Consider the following 15,246-nt stretch of genomic DNA (forward strand, 5'->3'; position numbering starts at 1 on the left):
CTATTAGAAGATGACACTATTGATGCCACAACCTCCCCATGTAAAAAACAAATGTGGCTGAAAGACTGAAGTGTGACTGTCAGATTCTTCCCCTTGGATCACGCACACTGCCTGTCATTTTGCTGTGAACTCAAGGGGCAGCCTGCAGGCGTCCTGGCTTTTCTTTTCCACCTCTTAGCCTCATGGTCAGGGCCTAATTAGGCATTACGAGCAGGCAAAGAACATTTTTACAAAGTCCTTTCATGTGGGAAATTGTTTAGAGGCCTCAGTGAGGGTTATAGGCTCCTGGATGATTCTTGAGCTTTGACCCTCTGGGTGCATTTGACTTGGCTGCATTTCCTTTAGAGTGACAAAATAGGGATGCTTTTTTGCCAAGCCTGGTGTCCTTCAGAACTTCAGATTGATCCATGTCTTAGCAGAGGCTGTGAAAACACGGAATTTATCTGTCAAATTTATATTTATGGAATGTGGCGGTCTAACTGTGCTTAGTGTGTTTGGTTGATTTGCAAAATGGGCTGTCTCCTTAAAAAAGTCAAATTGTAAAAGGCTGTATCTTTCACTGAGAGGCTGAGTTAATAAGGAACAGCTGGGGCCGAGTGATGTCATGTGCCACCTGCATGAAAGGCCGCCCAGAGGCTCACACCAAAAGAGAGTGCTCCAGAGAAGTGGGTTTCAAACCTATTATTATTATTTTTTTTGTAATTTTTTTTTTTTTTTTGCAGAGGAACATTTTTTCCCATTGAAATCATTTTCAAAACCCCAAAATATATCACAAAGATGCAAGCTGACTTGCTGTGTATAAAGCTACAATGAGGAGTCCAGGACTCATTCTGCTTTCCTATCATAACCAACAGTCCTTGAAGCTCTTTCTTGGAATTTTGGATAGCAAGGATATACAAGAGTGTTTTCGGTAGTGGGATGTGTGTACCCTGGAGAGCTGACAAGATCATTCATTTGGGTGTTGGAAGAAAATGTTAGTAATTGTATTTATATTTATTTTTCTTTCATCTTAAAAATTCCCGTGTTTATATGCATGATAATATAATAGTCCAGTGATATATGGGCAAACATAATTTATAAACAACATATTGGGGGAGCATGCTTAATTTCTTTTTTATAAGGTACATTTTAAATTTTAATAGTTGTTTCCAAACAATTTATTTTCTGATAAAAACATACTATCAAGAGTATTTGGATACTACTGGCCTAGGAGTTGGGAAAGATGATTCCTGGTGTAGCACTTTTCACAGCAGCAAAGACATCTAATCAACCTAGGTGCCCATTAATGGTGGATTAGATAAAGAAAATGTGGTACATATACACCATGGAATACTATGCAGCCATGACAAAGAATGAAATCGTGTCCTTTGCAGCAACATGGATGCAGCTGGAGATCATTATCCTAAGAAAATTAATGCAGGAACAGAAAACTAAATACTGCAGGTTCTCACTTACAAGTGGGTGCTAAATATTGGGTACTCATGGACATAAAGATGGAAACAATAGACACTATAGATGAATAGTGGAAGGAGAGGGAGAAAAGGGTTGAAAAACTGTTGGGTACTATGCTCAGTACCTGGGTGATGTGATCAATCATACCCCAAACCTCAGCATCATGCAATATACCCATGTAACTTGCACGTGTACCCCTTGAATCTAAAGTAAAAGTTGAAATTATAAAAAAAAATGATTCATGGGTACAGTGTAGATGATTCATGGATAGATTGTAAGAAAACTGGCTCTGTTGTTCTTGGCAGAGTGAATAGCAAGAACGTACCACAAGGGGATGGGGTGGAATTTAATATTTGGACCTTATAGTGGGCTGAGTGGTGGCCCCAAAGATATCAGGTCCTAATTTCTGGAACCCACTGGAAGAAGGGTCTTTGCAGATGTGTTTACATTAAGGATCTTAAGATGAGAAAATCATGGATCATCTGTGTTGTCCCAAAATGCCATCCCAAGTGTCCTCATAGGAGATAATCGGGGGAGATTTGACACACACACAGAGGAGAAGGTGATGTGAAGACAGAGGCAGAGATTGGAGTGATCCAGTCACAAGCCAAGGAATGCTGGCAGCCACCAGAACCTGGAAGAAGCAAGGAACAGACTCTCCCCCAAAGCCCCTGGAGTAGGGGGCAGTCCTGCTGACACCTTGATTTTAGTACAATGATGCTAGTTGCAGACTCCTGGCCTCCAGAACTACCAGTGAATGAGAAGATTTCTGTTGCATAAAGCCACCAAGTTTGTGACAATATGTTACAGCAGGTACAGGAAACAAATAAGCCCCCATCCCAGTATTTTTGTTTATTTGTTTTTGTTTGTTTTGTTTTTTTTTGAGACAGAGTCTCGCTCTGTCAGCCAGGCTCAAGTGCAGTGGCGTGATCTTGGCTCACTGCAACCTCTGCCTCCCAGCTTCAAGCGATTCTCCTGCCTCAGCCTCCCAAGCAGCTGGGACTACAGGTGCATGCCACCATGCCTGGCTAATTTTTGTATTTTTAGTAGAGACGGGATTTCAGCATACTGGCTAGGCTGGTCTCAAACTCCTGATCTCGTGATCCACCCACCTCAGCCTCCCAAAGTCCTGGGATTACAGGCATGAGCCACCGCACCCGGCCCCCCCACCGTTTTTTTTTCTCAGTAGAAGATAAGCTAGATCAACAGCCCCTAAAGTGGTTTGCAAATTCAGATGCCAAAGGGGCCAAGAAGGCATACACTGTTGATTCATATTATAGAGGAGGATAGTTCAAATTGGGAATTCAAGAGGCTGAGCTTTGGTTAAAGGCAATAAAATTCAATTGCTTGTAATATTCTATGCTGACCAAACTAAATATGTCCACAGACTGCTTTGGTTAATTTCTGCAACCTTTCAGTCTTAGTGGAAAAGATTTGGGGAAGCAATAGCTAAGGTCAAGTAAGTGGAATCTAGCCAATCTATTGGATGGGCACCTTTAAGCTAGAGGCTAATATGAAGAGGCAGAGGTAGTTTGACACACAGATTTTAGCAGATTCTATGGGCCGCATTTCATGGCCACAACTTGGAGTCAGGCAATGTACCAGGGCCAGCCTGACTCTGATAGAAAAAATTTCAACAAAGTTTTTATCAACCCCAACTTTATATTTTACACACACACACACACACACAATCCCAGCTGTTTATATATATAATATAAAAATTATATATATGATATGTAAACATATATATAAAGTGAGCAGATTTCTGTTGCATAAAGCCACCACTTTATATATATATGCACTTTATATATATCCACTATATATGTATCTACTATATATACACACATATATAATTCCAAGTTTACAATATTAATAAATAAACAAATCTCCAAATCTCTTACTTCCATCACTGCGGCCACCCACATACTACAAAAGGGATTGGGCCTTATCATGCCTGTGATATTCAAAATAGCTTATGGCCAGATTTTCTGGCACGTCAGGCCATAGGTAAAAGATTCTAAAATTGGAAATTTAATCTATCAGGGTCCATTTGCTTATTGTACCCAGGAAACTAGGACTACGCAAAGGTGAGTTCAGACTTTAGCTGAAATGTTCTAAAGCAAGAAATTAGCAATTGCAAGAACAATGGCAAAGGCTTCTTTGAGGAGATAAAGATTAAAGAGCAGTAATGGGGAGAGGTGCTGAATACAGTTTTTAGCCCACTTAGGTTCATATCACTTGTGTTTGGATTAATTTTATATTTAACATTAGGCCTCTGGGGCATCACGTCCCTAAATTTAAATGGTTAATTTTTGCCAGCATATAGGACCTTTTGTAGTTTTAAAAAATCATTTTAGAGAAATTTTGTACAGGTTATGCTTTTCTAGATATATTTTTATATTTATACTTTAAAAAAGCAAACACCCATGTTAATTGCCACCTACACAAAGAAAGAAAACATTATCAGTACCCTAGAAACCTCCCAAATGTCCTTTCCATCAATCATTTTATCTCTCTCCCTACCAGATGTAATCACTCTCCTGCTTTTTTATAGGAATAACTTTCTTGATTTTCTTTATGATTTTATTATCTGTGTACATGTCCCTAAACCATATTTTACCTGTTTTTGAACTTTATTTTAATGAAATCATACTCTATGTATTTTTTTCTGTCTTGCTTTCTCTGTTCAACATTGTGTTTCTAAGCTTCATGTTCTTGTGTGGTAACTAATTTGTGAATTGCTATTGCTGTGTAACATTCCATTGTATGACTATACCACAATTTATCCATTCTGTTGTTGGTGGACAGTTATTTCTAGTTTGGGGCAATTATGAACAATGAACATTCTTGTGTATATATCCTGATTAAAGAAGCATGCATTTCTTCATGTTACTATTAATAGATGATGCTAAACTGTTTTCCAAAGTGGTTGAACCAATTTATACTTTCACCAGCAGGGTGTAAGAGTTCTTGTTAATCTACATCCTTGCAACACTTGGTATTCTAGTGCTTAAAATTTTTTGTCAAACTGATGTGATATCTCAGTATGGCTTTAATTTGCATTTTCTTGAATTACTGGTGACTTTAACCACATTTTCATTGAAATATCAAGTATGTGTATATCTGTATACGTAAAAATATATTACACATGTATACATACACATGCATATACATACATTCTTTGGCCATTTCAGTTCCTCTTCTTTGAAGTGGTTGTTTAAGCCCATTTAAAACATTATAATTTTAATTTTAGATTTAGGAGGTACATGTAGGCACATGTTTGTTGCATGAGTACATTGTATACTGGTGGGAATTGAGCTTCTAATGTATCCATTACCCAAATAGTGAACACTGTGCCTGATAATTTTTCAATCCTTGCCCCACCTACCCACACCGCTTTTGGAGTTCCCAGTATCTATTATTTCCATCTTTATGTCCATATGTACCCATAGTTTAGCTCCTACTTATAAGTGAGAACATGCAGTATTTGTTTTTCTGTTTCTAATTTAGTTCACTTAGGATAATGGCCTCCAGAAACATCCATGTTGCAGCAAAGGACTTGATTTCATTCTTTTTAATGAGAGCTCATTTTTTTCCGTTGGTTTGTTTGCCTTTTCCTTATTGTTTTGTGGGAGTTCCTATTATGTGTGTTGTAAAAATATTGTCTTTCATTTTGTGGCTAACCTTTGTACTGTTTTAATTATGTCTCTGATGAACAGACGTTCTTATTTTTAATGTCGTCAAGTTTATTAATCTTTTGCTTTATAGTCAGTTTTTTTTTGTCTTCTCGTTTCCAAAGTTATGTGTGTTTATCACAGAAACTTTAGAAATACAGAAAGAATGAATATCACATAATTCTACCACCCAAAGACAACCATGGTTCGCACATTGTTTGGTCATTTTTAAATGGCATATATATGTGGCATGACATTTCCTTTATGAATGAAGGATCATAGTTGCACACACATAAATATTTAGTGACACAGAGTTGAACACATGTTCTCTATTGTTAGGGAGCTTGTGGCTTATTAAGTCAGAAACATGCAAGTTTATAAATATGTGCAATACGGTGTTATAGGTCTGTTGATAGAAGAGTGCACAGGATACAGTAGAGGCCAAAGGAGGAGTGGTCATTTTTACCTGGGTGGGCCAGGAAATGCATCATCAAGGAGATGCCATGAGCTAAGCAGGCAGGAAGGAGAGAATGGGCTCATCCAAAGGCTCCAGAGGCACCATAATTTGTGGTGGTCAGATAACTGAAAATTGTTTAATGCGGTTAGAATGTGGGTTGGTGGCAGGGGAAAGGTGAAGTACAGCAAGAGAAAAGCCATGAAGCTGAGAGATAAACTATCTTACAGTTTGAGGCTAGCCTCTTCTAAATTTTTGTCTCTGCCTTTCCCCAGCCATTTCTGTCTTCACAGTGTCGTCCTGTAGCAATACTATCTGCCAGGGCAGATGGAACTCTTGGGGAAATACAAACAAAACCTAACACTTTGACAGTCTTTCTTCATTATGGGATAATGAGTTATTATTTTGTTTCCTTAACATTTGGCTGAAAAATTTTCTCCTGCTAAACTTTAGACTTCCACCAGGAAGAAATTACAGGATTTAGTAAGAAAAATGGACCCAAATGAGCTGCTAGATGAAGAGATGGAGTTGTGCCCCGAGAGCCAGAATTGCCTGGTGGTTAAGGGCACAGACTTTAGAGACAGACAGATCTGAATTTCAATCTTGGCTCTACCATTTCACATGGCAGTTTCACAGCGATGGACAAGTCGTTTAACCTGCATTTCAGCTTCCTCCTATGTTGGTAGGAAATGATAATATCTACCTATAGGGTTATTATGAGGATTCTATGTAACAATTTATGCAAATCATCTAGGAGAATGGGAAATACTTTATACCTCATAACTACTCTGCTACTATTGCCTGTCCAAAACAAAACCAAAACCAAAACAAAACAAAACAAAACCAAAACCAAAACAAAACAAAACAAAACAAACAAACAAACAAAACAACCAAACAAACCCCAAAACCTTAGAAGTTAATCTGTTCTGGGACATGCTGAGTATCATTTTTTTCTTTCTTAAGGAACTAAATTGAAATGAAACATGTTTTTTTTCCCTCTGTTACAATTATTTTAAAATTAAATTTCTGTTTGTATCAATGTACATAGTTTAAAAAGCAAAAGATATTAAAAGATTTATAATAAAAAAGTACTAGCCTACTTTACCCTTTCTCTCCTCATAGGCCTGATAGTCAGAGACAATCACTTTCAACAATTATGGCTGTTTCTGATATGCTTCCATATTTCTAAGTGATATACTTAGAGATATTTTTGATTCATTAATTTTATAAGTCTGTTGACTTCCTGCTATGGTAGATGAGAATTTTGTTATATTATTCATACACATATACATGCTGTATATACTTCCCCTCCTTCATTTATCATACAGTTTTGTCACTTTTTTTATAACTTGAGTCAATATTTATATTATGATTATATAAATATTATTTACCACTGAGTCAGATTTTTGTCTGTGATTACCTTTCTTTTTTGTATAACTTGTTTATCTTGAGGTCAATAATGTATTAATTTTTATTACCTTATCTTTAAACATAATTTTTTTCTGCATGCTCCATCAGATCTGTTACATACCTATCAAAATTGTATTCCAAATGAAAAGCTAAACTATTGAATTTTTTCTCCTGGGGATCTCATTCTTGAAGGCCTCCATCCTCTTCTAGTTGATGAAATTTTAGGCTACTGGCACAATTGTCCTCTTGAGTCTTCCTTTGCTATGTCCCTGTGTTGCAGCTTTTGCATGGATCCCATGCAATTTTCTTAGTTTAATCCCTTTTTTGTTAGAACACATTTTTCCCCCTGTAACTTTCTAAGAAAGGATCCATGATAGATAAATATCTGAAAATATCTACAATTCTAACCACACACTTAATTTTTAATTTGTCTGGGTTTAGAATTCTACTTTAGAAGTCATTTTTCCTAATTGTGAAGGTATCGCTCCATTGTCTTCTAGAATCCCCTGTTAAGAAATATTATGCTATTCTGGGCTGGGCATGGTGGCTCACGCCTGTAATCCCAGCACTTTGGGAGGCCAAGGCGGGTGTTATCACAAGGTCAAGAGATCGAGACCATCCTGGCCAACGTGGTGAAACCCTGTCACTGCTAAAAATACAAAAATTAGCCGGGCGTGGTGGCGGGCACCTGTAGTCTCAGCTACTCGGGAGACTGAGGCAGGAGAATTGCTTGAACCTGGGAGGCAGAGGTTACAGTGAGCCAAGATTGGGCCACTGCACTCCAGCCTGGCGACAGAGCAAGACTCCGTCTCAAAACAAAAAACAAACAAAAAAGATTATGCTGTTCTAATTCTAATCCTGTTAGAATCTTGTCTTTTTCCTGTTGTTCTGAATTTTTATATAATAAACCTTAGTATATGTCTTTTTGAAAATTGTTGTACTGAATTCTTAGAGGCCTCTTTTATTCTAGAGACTTATGTGCCCTTTCTGGGATGATTGCTTATATGAGTACTTTGATAATTTCTCCTCCTCTAATTTTGTTCTCTTTTTCTGAAATCACAGTTGATTTCAGAATATTGGGTCTTCTGGATTGATTCTCTTAGGTTTCTCAGTCTTTTCTCTACTATTTTCCATCTCTTTGTAAGTTCTACTTTCTGGGGAGATTGTCCTTACTTTATCTTCTAAACCATTTGACTTTTAAAACTGTAGATATGCAATTTTAACTTCTAAGAGGTTTATTCTTGCTGGCTGTTATTTTAAAATGCCATTCTCTTCTTGTTTTGTGGTTGTACAGCTTCTCTTCTCTCTCTGAGGATGTTAATTACATCTGTTTGAGATTTTCTTCTGTTCTTTTCACTGTCTTGATTTCCTCTGGATTCTATTTTTCCCTTTGGCTGAATGGCTTTCTCTTTCTTCCTTCTTTCCTTTTCTTCCCTTCCCTCCATCTCTCCCTTCCTTCCTTCTCCTCTTTTCTTCCCTCCCTTCTCTTTTTCTTCCCTTCCTCCTTCTCCCCACTTTCTCCTCCCAGTCTTAGGAGCCAGGGGTTGATTTTGGATCTGAGTATGTAACCTTTTGTGATCATAGCTTAATATGTGGAGACTGTACTATAAAGCTTCTCACTCTTGGCCGACCATGGGCCTTGATTTTTATCCCCTCTCAATCAATATCCAAGTATAGCATAAGCAAATGCCTTCTGGGCATAAGTGGCTTTGGTGCTCTATTAGTACTTTTTTTTTTTTTTAAGAGGAAGTTTTGCTCTCTTGCCCAGGCTAGAGTGCACGATCTCGGCTCACTGCAACCTCCACCTCCCGGGTTCAAGCGATTCCCCTGCCTCAGCCTCCTGAGTAGCTGTAACTACAGGTGTGCACCACCATGCCCGGCTAATTTTTCTATTTTTAGTAGAGACAGGGTGTCCTCTTGTTGGCCAGGCCTCCCAAAGTGCTGGGTTTACAGGAGTGAGCCACTGTGCCCAGCATAGTAATACTCTTATCTCTCTGGATCTTTCACCTAAAATTTAGTCTTTGAGTTTAGCTATTTTGATGCATTTAAGGTGATTAAAACAATTTTATCCAGGGTTTTAATTTCTGTTTTCAAAGGATAGTTTTATCTGAATAACCTTATACACCATTACTGAAAACATGAAGCCCTACTTTGATATTTATATTCTCTTTGAGTATAAAGTATTGGTGATTATACTAAGGAATATATATTTAATTTCTCTTTGTTATACATAATTCTTTAACGCTTGGTGAGTTCAATTAACCCAAATTCTTTTCAGTTCTCCTTTCCCCATATTCAAAGAAGCTCTTACCTACTAGGCATGTTATTTCTTATTAAGAGGTACTAACACCCTCTCTGCCTGCTTCTAGGACTTCACTATTTTCATCTTAATATGAATAATGTACATGATAATTTTAGTGTGTCAACATGACTGGGCTAAGGGATGCCTGGATAGCTGGTAAAATATGATTTCTGTGTGTGTCTGTGAGGGTGTTTCTGGAAGAGATTAGCATTTGAATCAGTAGACTAAGTAAAGAAGCTCCATCCTCAACAATGTGGGTAGCATCATCCAGGCCACTGAGGGCTCAGATAAATGAAAAAGACACAGAAAAGTCAAATTATCTCTCTTTGTGAGCTGGAACATCCATATTTTCCTGCCTTTGGACATTAGAGCTCCTGGTTCTCAGGCCTTCAGCCTCAGACTGGGAGTCCCTTGGTTCTCAGGTCTTCAGACTTGGATTGAATTACACCGTGATATGGTTAGGATCTGTGTACTCACCCACATCTCATGTTGAATTGTAATCCCCAGTGTTGGAGGTGTGCCCTTGTGGGAGGTGATTGGATCATGGGGGCAGATTTCCCCCTTGGTGGTGTTCTCATGATAGTGAGTGAGATCTTCTGAGATCTGGTCATTTGAAAGTGTGTGGCACCTCTTTCTTCTGCTCTAGCCTTGTGAAGTGCTGGCTCTCCCTTCACCCTCTGACATGATTGTAAGTTTCCAGAGGCCTCCCCCAAAGCCAAACAAATGCCAGCATCATGCTTCCTGTGCAGCTTGTGGAACCATGAGTGAATTAAACCTTTTTTCTTTATAAACTACCCAGTCTCAGGTATTTCTTTATAGCAATGTGAGAATAGACCAATATACACCACTAGCTTTTCTGTGTCTTCAGCTTGTAGATGGCATATCGTGGAACTTCTCGTCTTCCATAATTGCAGGCCAATTCCCATAATAAATCTTCTCTTATATATTTATATAGTTGACCCTCCATATCCGAAGGTTCCACCTTCATGGATTCAACCAATTGTGGGTCGAAAATATTTGTGGAAAAACCATAAAAATAGCAATACAACAATAAAAAATAATACAAATTTTAAGACAGTATAAAAACCATTTAGATAGCATTTGCATTGTATTAGGTATTATACTTAACCCGGAGATGGTTTAAAGTATACGGGAGGATGTGCTTAGACTATATGCAAATACCATGGCATCTGATATAAGGGACTTGAACATTTGTGGATTTTGGTATCTGTAGGGGATGGAGGGGGTCTTGGAACTAATCCCTTGCAGATACTGAGGGACAACTGTGTATATACTGTTGTTACTGTTTCTCTGAATAACCATAATACAATTTATCAGATTAACTTGGTGGTACTTTGGAAAGCAAAGACCCTGCTCTCAATAAATGGTATATAAGCCAGGTAAGTTTCAGTTGGATTGGAAATGAGAAAGTAGTGATCCTAGTAGTAGTCCCTTCTAGATGTTCTAGCAATAAGGACAGTTACTGGAAGAGATAGATGTGGAGAACAAAATGAGATGATAGATTTGGGGAGGGAAAACAAAATGCACTTGGGAATGTAAACTAACACTCATTTAGTACTTGCTAGGCGCCACGCCAATGCTAGAGACTTCACATAGGCTACTTCTTTTAATGAGGTACTAGAGGGAAAGAATACAAAAGCCACTTGTCTTAAGATACTTAGTAATTTTATCTTGCTGGTGTTAGCTCATACTTTAATGCTTGGCCCTAAAACCATTTCCAAAAGCTAAGGGTCAAGGGGAAGTGAAATGTAAAATTGCCGCATCTGACTTTTGGTGATAACAGTCATGTCTCCATTAATAAATGGAGCAAAGAAGAACTCAAGAAATGACCCCTATTAAAAACCTCTTTGGAGCTGCTAATAAATAGCAGAATGTATTCATTCAAATTTCATATTTTTTGGCTAATGCATAACCTCTGTGAAGCCTTGCAAAACTATTAAAGGGCCAAAAGTGAGCAGTGGGGATGCTTGAATCATCATCAGATTGGATAATCAAGTTATTGTTAGTTTATGGAATTCATTTTCATGGTGGCAAAAGTGGGAGCTGTAGTTTATAGACCTTTCTCCTCTTGGAGCTTCTTATGGTAGTAAATACCACATCTACAAATGTAGCTTTGTGTAATACCTGGTTCTGGCATTAGGCGGGGTTTGCACCATAGAGTTTGAATGGAAGAAATGACAAGTGCAGCATTAAATGTTAGTTAGTTCAGCCTTGTTCATAGCAATTGCTTTCTCTTTCAAAGGCTAAAACCTTTAGCTGTTACAGCACTGATTGGAGGTAAAGAGCTGGCTCACAGGAGAATACTTGTTGAAAAGAACAGGACTGTGTGACTTTGCCTCTTTAAAAATTCTACTGCTAAACCCTAGGCTGCCCTGCCTCCTTGCTATTTTTGTCCATTGGCAATTTCCCCTTGAAATGCTATCATCTAATTCTTCCCCAGGCTTTACTCAACCATGTGTTGAACTGCTAAATGCTGCTTCAGCTAATGTCACCATTCAACATGGAGCAATCTCTATGCAGTCTCTAGAAACTGCAGGAAGAAAACCCTAATCCCCCTCCAACCTCTGAGGCAAATAGCCCTCACTGTGAAGACTACAAAGATTTTGCTTACAACAGTTTTAGGGTAAAGCCAGAAATCACACAGTAAACTTTCAGGAATTCATTGATGGTATATATTTTCTCTTGACAGAACTGGATTCCCTTCAACTGGCTTTAATAGCATCACTCCTTAGATTCATGCCTGGATTTTTCATCTTACCAGACATAATGGTAAGGGCTTTATATACATCCTGTTTAACAGTACAACAACTTACGAAGGAAGCATTTTTCCCTTCATTTTATGGGAGGAACCTGTGACTCAGAGATTTTTAGTGCTATTAGTGAGTTCCTAACCAAGTTCAGTCTGGCTTCCAGGCCTGTGCACTTCCAACTCTATGTTGTAGCTCTTGCTGTCCATCTGAAAGAATTTCTCATCCAGGAATATTGCAGGTTGAGAACCGTATTGAAATAATTGATTCTCTTGGGAGTTTCTGTATGGTGGACCTAGTTCTGCAGTTTATGGTTAGGGAACTGGCAAATGAGTGTACATTTTTGTTACAGGGCTTCCCTGTTTCCTCTGAAAAGGACAACAACTATGTCCATGTAGATTGAAGGAAGAAACAAAGACATGACAAAAAGAAAATAGCTAGAGCATGATTAAGAGGATTTTCAATTGTTAGACTCTTGCTTGGAGATTTATTTGATTCTTTGAACAAATAATTATTAAATACTGTAATAAGTCAGGGTTCTTTACAGGGACAGAATCAATAGGATATATAGAAAAGGGAGTTTATTAGGGAGAATTGGGTCACATGATTACAAGGTGAAGTCCGATGATAGGCTGTCTGCAAGCAGGGGAAAGAGAGAAGCTGGCAGTGTGGCTTGGTCCAAGTCCACAAGCCTCAAAACCAGTGAGGCTGACAGTGCCATCCTTAGTCTGAGGCTGAAGGCCCAAGAGCCCCTGGAAGGCTGCTGGTGCAAGTGCCAGGGTCCAAAGGCCAAAGAACTTGGAGTCTGATGTCCAAGGGCAGGAGGAGTGGAAGCCAAGTATTAGGCATGGCATGGGAAGAGAGAGAGCGAGAGGACTCAGGAAACTGCTTATCCCATCTTCTTGCTTTGTTCTAGCCACGCTGGCAGCTGATTGAATGGTACCCCCTGACACTGAGAGTGGGTCTTCCTTACCCAGTCCACTGACTCAAGTGTCAATCTCCTCTGGCAACACCCTCACAGACACACCCAGAACTATACTTCACCAGCCATCTATGCATCCCTCAATCTAGTCAAGTTGATGCATAATATTAACCATCACAAATACCTATTATGTACCAGGCATAGTTCTACCACTGGGAATACAGTGGTGAGCAAAACAGACAAAAAAAATTCCTGCCCTCCTGGCGCCTGTAGTCCCAGCTACTCGGGAGGCTGAGGCAGGACCATGGTGCTTACATTCTAATAGGAATAGCAGGAAGACAGATTATACACAAAGTAAAACTATGTAGAGTAATAGATGATGATAAATAGGGATACACCAGCATTTAGCTTTTGCTTCACTACTTGTTCCAAATTGGCTTTGTCATTGGCATTTTGAAATCCAAATAGCCACTTCAGTGTTGTTTCTGGCACCCCTGAACTTATGTGAGACCATTGGTCATGTGATCTTATAGGTTATCATGAAATAGAATGAGCATAAGTAACATCAATAAAATAAGAAAGCATGCCACTTGAACTTGTTAATATATAGTGTTTCAGGTGACTTAGAGTATAAAAGCTTCTTATAGTTGATATCGTGTTAGAGCCCCGTGGCTGCTGTAATAAAGTATCTCATACCGGTGGCTCAGAAAACAGAAATCTATTGTCTCACAGTTCTGGGGTCTAGAAGTTCAAAATCAAGGTGTTTTTAGGGTTGGTTTCTCCTGAGAGCTGTGAGGAAATAATCTATCCAATTTCTAGCTTCACTTCTAGCTTCCAGTAGCATCATGCATTCCTTGGCTTGTAAATGTCATTTTCCCAGTGTCTTTACATCATCTTCCCTCTGCAGGTATCTGTCCTTGTATCCACATTTTCCGTTTCTATGAGAATACCAATTGTGTTGAATTAGGACTTCCCTAATGGCCTCATCTTAACATGATCATATGGAAAGACCATGTTTCCAAATATGCTCATATTCATAGGTCTTGGGGGTTAGGACCTAATATAATTTTTAGGGAGTCTAATTCAACCTATAACAGATATATTGATATATTTAAATTATATCATCAGTTGAAGTTTAAATGTGTATTTGGTATTGTAAGAGTAAGGTGCTGTAATAATTATGGATGAATGTAAAAATGATTAATTTTTATACAAACCAATTAAGATCTTTTAAAGATTTAAATAGGGATACTAACAGATAATATGAATAGTAAGAGTGTGTCAGCCAGATAACTTTAGAAAGATCATTAAATACTTTTTGGACCAGCAGAATTTCTCTTTTTTTAACTTTTATTTTAGGTTTGAGGGTATATGTGAAGATTTGTCACATAGGTAAACACGTGTCACGGGGGTTTGTTGTACATATTATTTCATCTCCCAGGTATTAAGCTCAGTACCCAATAGTTATCTTTTCTGCTTCTCTTTCTCCTCCCATCCTCCCCCTCAAGTAGACCCCAGTGTCTCTTATTTCCTTCTTTGTGTTCATAAGTTCTTATCATTTAGCTCCCACTTACAAGTGACAACATACAGTATTTGGTTTTCTGTTCCTGTATTAGTTTGTTAAGGATAATACCCTCCAGCTCCATCCATATTCCTGCAAAATACATGATCTCATTCTTTTTCATGGCTGCATATTACATTTTATGGCTTCATGTTCTTTTTAAGGCTGCATAGTATTCCACGGTATATATGTATCACATTTTCTTTATCCAGTCTGTCATTGATGGGCATTTAGGTTTTTTCCATGTCTTTGCTATTGCGAATAGTGCTGCAATGAACATTCGCGTGCATGTGTCTTTATGGTAGAATGATTTATATTCCTCTGGGTATATACCCAGTAATGGGATTGCTGGGTCGAACAGTAGTTCTGCTTTTACCTCTTTGAGGAATCGCCTTTCTGCTTTCCACAATGGCTGAACTAATTTACACTCCTACCAACAATGTGTAAGTGTTCCCTTTTTTCTGCAAGCTCACCAGCATCTGTTATTTTTTGGCCTTTTAATAATAGCCATTCTGACTGGAGTGAAATGGTATCTCATTGTGGTTTTGATTTGCATTTCTTTTTTTTAATTTCTTTTTTTTATTATTATACTTTAAGTTCTAGGGTACATGTGCATAATGTGCAGGTTTGTTACATATGTATACTTGTGCCATGTTGGTGTGCTGCACCCATCAACTCGTCAGCACCCATCAACTCGTCATTT

The sequence above is a fragment of the Colobus angolensis genome, unplaced genomic scaffold (assembly GCF_000951035.1).
Source record: "Colobus angolensis palliatus isolate OR3802 unplaced genomic scaffold, Cang.pa_1.0 Scaffold140, whole genome shotgun sequence".
NCBI lineage: Eukaryota > Metazoa > Chordata > Mammalia > Primates > Cercopithecidae > Colobus > Colobus angolensis.